Genomic DNA, 5,422 nt, shown 5'->3' on the forward strand with positions numbered 1-5,422 from the left:
CTCTTGTCTTGCCCTCAGCTCGGCTGGCAGACTGTTGCTGCTCGTTCTCGCAGAGAACTCGTGCGCCAGTCTGTTAGCCTCTGCTTGGGGGTCGTGATGGGTGCACCTCGGGGCTGAGCGGCTGGTAGCTCGCTTGACCCGTTGCCACAGCTCTGAAAGGGTGGTTTGGTGGTTGAAGGACTCACACCATTCCAGCCACTTTTCCTGCCTGACTCTGTTGGCAGTTTCCTTGGCATCCGTGACAGCTTCCCTTAGGAGGGATAAGTTGTCAGGTGTTCTTTGCCTTCGGAATAGTTTTCGGCACATGTTCACTCTGTGGTTGACCTCCCTGATCTCGTCATTGAAGTACCAGGCGTCTTTGTGACTTCTGGACCCAGGACGAGTTTTGGGTATGGTCTGTGAGGCTACTTCATTATTGGCGTTTAGCAGGCTAGCTTCGAGCACTTCCACATTTTCGCTTTGTGGGGGATCGTTGCATCTCAGACAGAGGGCCAAGGCGTTTTGAAACGCCTGCCAGTTGGCCTTGTCTGTTTTCCATCTTGGATTCGGTCTTAGGATTTCGGCTGGGCCAGCATCCATGAGGGTAGTTATAGTGCCGTAATGGTCACTTGTGACGGTCTCATCGACACACCAGCCAATCCTCCCCACCAGAGTCGCAGTGGCCAGGGTGAGGTCTAGGACCCCTCCTCTGACGTGCGTTGGCTCTTGGGTGTTGAGGAGAGCGATCTCAGGGAATGTCTCTAGCACGTCGGCTATGTGATAGCCGGCCGCATCCGGTGCCCGGCAGGGAGCCAGGATGGGGTAGTGTGCATTGAAGTCTCCCCCTATGATCACTCGGTCGTGTGCAGCAGAAGCACAGACCTGGCTGATGTCTAAGCTTCTACAGCGTGGCCGGCTGTATACATTGTACAGTTTGAGGGGCCCCCCGGCCAGGTGAACCTCGACTGTGTTCGTGGCAGTGTGAAGGCATGGTACCCTGAGAAGCGAACAGTGTCCACTGTTAATGTCTCCTGGAGCATGACAATGTCAATGTTCCTTGATCGCACTACTGCTTGGAGAAAAGCGTTCTTTGCAGAGAAGCTATTGATGTTCCACTGTAGGATGCTTAGATGGTGTGTCATGATGTTACTCAGTGATAGTTACATCAGAGACATCGTCGGAGTCTGACAACTCCATTGCGAGGTCCTCGCTGGTTGAGGGCTCCTCGTCTGTTGTCAGGCTAACCTTGGGTCCACTGGGAGGTGGAGAGCCTTTGGTAGCTCTGACTTTGGTTGGTTCGGCTTTTCTCTCAGGCTTTTTCTTGGCTGGCCTTGCTGGCCTTGCCTGGGCAAGGTCAGCGTGATCTGGCTCTGGCTGCACAGATTCAGCCTGTTTTGGCTCTGCCTGTGAAGGCATGGCCTGGTTTGGAGTGGGGAGGGGTCTCGTCCTGGGGTGAGGGTGAGGCTGGTTTTTCTCTAACCAGCTTTCTTCCCTTCAGGGCTGCGACAGTCTGGGTCATTGCCGTCATGGCGACCGAAACTGCCTTCTCGGCCTCCTCACTCGACCTCCCCAGGGCTGTTGCTACTGCTGTGACAACAGCAGTTAACAGGAGAGTCATATCGTCCTCGTCAAAGAGGAGATGATCATCTGTTGGGGAGGTTTTTGTGGTGCTCTTAGAAACTTTTTTCTTTAGTTTCTTTTTCTGCACCTTTGGCATTGTCGGAAACTCCTTTTTGTTGGAGACATCCGGTGTCGGCTGGGGGGCGGCTTCCTTCCTCTTAGGAGGTCGGGAGGCCTTTTCGCTTTTGTTCCTTCCCCAGACATGGGTGCCCGGTGGGGCAGGAACAAAGTCTGGTCGGTTTTGAGCAACCTCTTGTCGCCTGAGGGCCGCCTTTTTCCTGACAGAGCAAGTCAGGCTCCAGGCATGATGCTTCTTGGCACAGTTGGGACATTTGGCTGTTGTGTCCCTCTTTTCCTCTTTGTATGCCTTGAGGCATACCTCTGTGTTGTGTGCCTTGCTACAGACACCACATTTAGGCTTGGCTGTACAGTTAGCCTGGTGGTGACCGTATTTCTGGCACTTGAAACACCGAAGTGGTTCTGGCACATACGTTCGAAGGTTGTAGGTGCCCCAGTTGCCCATATCAAGGGTAGTGGTTGGGGCACCTTTCATGGTCACCAGGACTTGCCTGGTTGGGGTCTTCCCCTTCGACATTCGGGAAGCCTGCACGACCTGTGGGTGTGAAGCGATCAGCTCCACATCGTACGAGACTGAGAAGCCAAGTAGCACCATCTTGGTTCTCTTTTCCTCGGGACTTAGTGGGGAAAGACTCACTTTCCTCCCATCGGTTAGCTCATTCGTTTCCCGGAGGAAATTCAAGGTAGCTTGATCTTTGGGCATTATGATCATGCCCTGATCTCGGGCGACCCGGATCGACAACCGGATTTTCCGTTGCAACTCCAATGCCCTGACCAATTGGTAGGCATTGTCGAAGCCTTCGGGTTTAGCTGGCACTTTGAACTGGGCGAAGCGTTTAGGGGGTCCCGACTCTTCATCAGAGTCGGTCTCCGGCCTCGGACGCTTCGGCCCGCCCTTTCGGCTTTCGGGCTTGTTTGTGGAGGCAGCAGCTGATGCGGCTGGTTCAGCCTGCTCTCCCCTCTCAATCGGGGAGGCCGTCTGTGAACTCAGGGGCCTCCCTGGCTTAGCTGTTGGCCTGGAGAGGCCAGCTCGCGAGTCAAGATCTTTGACTATTCGGTGGACAGACCCATTGGCTTCGGTCTTGTCCACCTTAGCAGCAGGGGTGACAGTGTCATCCTGTGCATGGGGCTTTCCTTTGCCACCGGAAGGCACATATGCCTTCATGGTGACTACCGTGGTCTGGGCCTTGCGCGGTTCGTCAACATTTTTGTCAGTCTGTGGGGGGTGTTTGATTATTTTTTCCATGAATTGGTAATTGCTTCATCCTCTCACGCCCCCACCCACCACGGAGTCCAACAAGGGGAAGCTGAGTGTCAGAACCAGTGTCTAACAGCAACAGGAGTGATGAGAGGATATACGCAGCCAATAGCCATTGTGACGGCACTCACAGACCATTGTGAGTGCCAATGGCGGCATGACTGCTTGACCCTAGCCTCCCGGGGGAGACCAGCCGATTGACCGTGACCGGGCCGGGATCAGGCCGCCTGTCTTGCTGGAATAGAGGACCAAAGAGACGTGTTGCTAGCCGCAGGGCGTACTGGTTCACGGCATCGCTCAACCTCCAGGACTCCCGTCTCTACAGCGCACAAGGCTGCCACGCACGGCAAACGCGTGGATAGGTGTAAACCCCCTGGGGAGAGACCAGAGGGGATGCCCTTCCACCTACGAGACATCATTGTTTGGAGCCCTTTTGCTCAGCCCTCTGAGGCAGCCACCCAAAGGTTGCTTCACCGCAGTGAGGGAAGAGGAGTCTTGCACTTTTACCAGGCAGTTCCTTTCATCCCTCAGTGAGGAAGGAAAGGACCTGTGTCTTTTCAAAGTAGTTCTCCCTTCCCTCTAAAACAGCCACCCAAAGGCTTTTTGCCAGCTGGTTCCTTTCATCCCTCTGAAGCAACCCTCCAAAGGTTGTTTCACCTCAGTGAGGGGGGGGGGGGGGCGGTACTCGGAAACCATTCCGGACGTCTAGACGGGAGCGGTCGCCTGTGTGAAGGGCAGGGCCACAAACCGACCGAGAAGCGGGGCGGCACGGGGAATGGTTACCCCGGCGGCCCCCGGCCGGCTGCGTGGCGCGAGCCCGCGACCTTTGCCGTGCCCTGGCAAACCATCTTAATCTTGATTTCTGGGCTTTCTATGACACTTCAGTGACTTGTACTCATTCTATCTCTTTAAGCCACCTTACTCCTTCATCCAAGCACCTTTGATTTCACCATATCCAACCTATTTTCTTCTGTTTTCTGCAGTGGTTCCTATCAGAGAGGAATTATGTGTTTTAGTTCTTAAATCTGCATAGAGTAACATGGAGGCCATCTGGACAATGCTGAGATTATATACGGTATGACTGGTAGGCATTTGAAAGCAGTAAAGAGCAAGAGAGCAAGGATAGGACTGGGAGTAAAGCAGAGTAATTGGTTTGAAGTTGAAGTGGGGCCATTTCAAGTTCACATGGATGAAGTAGTAAGGGAGGCAAATTACATTTTTAGGAAACATGACTAGCTCTAGCCAATTTTGCACTGTGGGCAAGAGTAGGATTTGACATGTTCATTTTGTTAGTGGTCCAGTGCTTGTAGCTGACTCGTATGGAAAATTTAAATAGGAAAAAAATGTGAGTAAAAGTAAAGTGAATAGATTCATGATAGGCAGAGATGGAACATGGCAAGAAAGATAGGAAGTATGGGGAGGCATTAGAAGAAGTGAAAAGTCTTGAGAGGTTTTGGTCTTATTTGCCAAGAAGTGTGAGTCTGGAGGATGAAGTTAGATAATATGACAGAGGCAGGGAATGCTCTTGATTGGCTTGAAGAGAGAGTGGAAGTGTTTGGTGCTGGGTATAAAGGCAAAGAAAGTCTGTATAAAAGATTAGTCATGTTAACTGTACATGTATCAGAAACATGATGTAAAATAACTGCAGGAAAAGATTCCTAAAGGTAAAATATCTGAGAAGTGTCCCCAGACTGACCAGATGAACTTGAAGTGAGATGTGAGGTTGCTTGTAGGTGAACAAAAGTAATAAGAAAGTTATCAGAAAAGTAGAGCTGTGAATGGTTTGGTCATTGGGAGAAAAAAGAGGAGAGAACTGTAAGAAGTCACGTCTGATGCAACAAGTACGTGCATGAGAGGTACACTGAGATTTGGGATGCTTGATATGGTCAAAAGGAGGCCTAGTAGCTTGTGGTATGTTAGTAGAACAGAGGAAGGAAAAGAAAAGAGACAGAATTGGATGACTAATGACATTATAATATTCCTGTATGACAGCAAGATATATAGAACTGTCAGTGTGAATCTGTTATCCTGATATTGTATGAATTTATTTAACATAAACTTAGGTTGTTGTTTCTTCTTGCGATAAGGGTAAAAAGAAGGAAGACAATATAGAAGAAAAAGCTGAAAAAGTTTGGGACCATTATCCAAGGGTAGATCTAAAAGAAAATAACTTATCACACACAGAAGGTATAATGCTTTCATCTTGAGTTTCAGCATGGGAAATAGGCCTATCCATGAGAGAGAGAGAGAGACAGACAGACAAGGACAGAGGCAGAGACACAGAGACACAGAGACACAGAGACACAGAGACACAGAGACACAGAGACACAGAAACACAGAGACACAGAGACAGAGGGTATAGAAAGATGAAAATAGAGAAAAAAGCTATAAAAGAGGCCAGGCAAATGACAAGATAATGGTGTGATACGATAACGAAATTCTGCATGAAATTTGCAAGCCTATCCATAAAAATCATCATGACCATTT

This window comes from Penaeus chinensis, chromosome 25 (assembly GCF_019202785.1).
Source record: "Penaeus chinensis breed Huanghai No. 1 chromosome 25, ASM1920278v2, whole genome shotgun sequence".
NCBI classification, from domain to species: domain Eukaryota; kingdom Metazoa; phylum Arthropoda; class Malacostraca; order Decapoda; family Penaeidae; genus Penaeus; species Penaeus chinensis.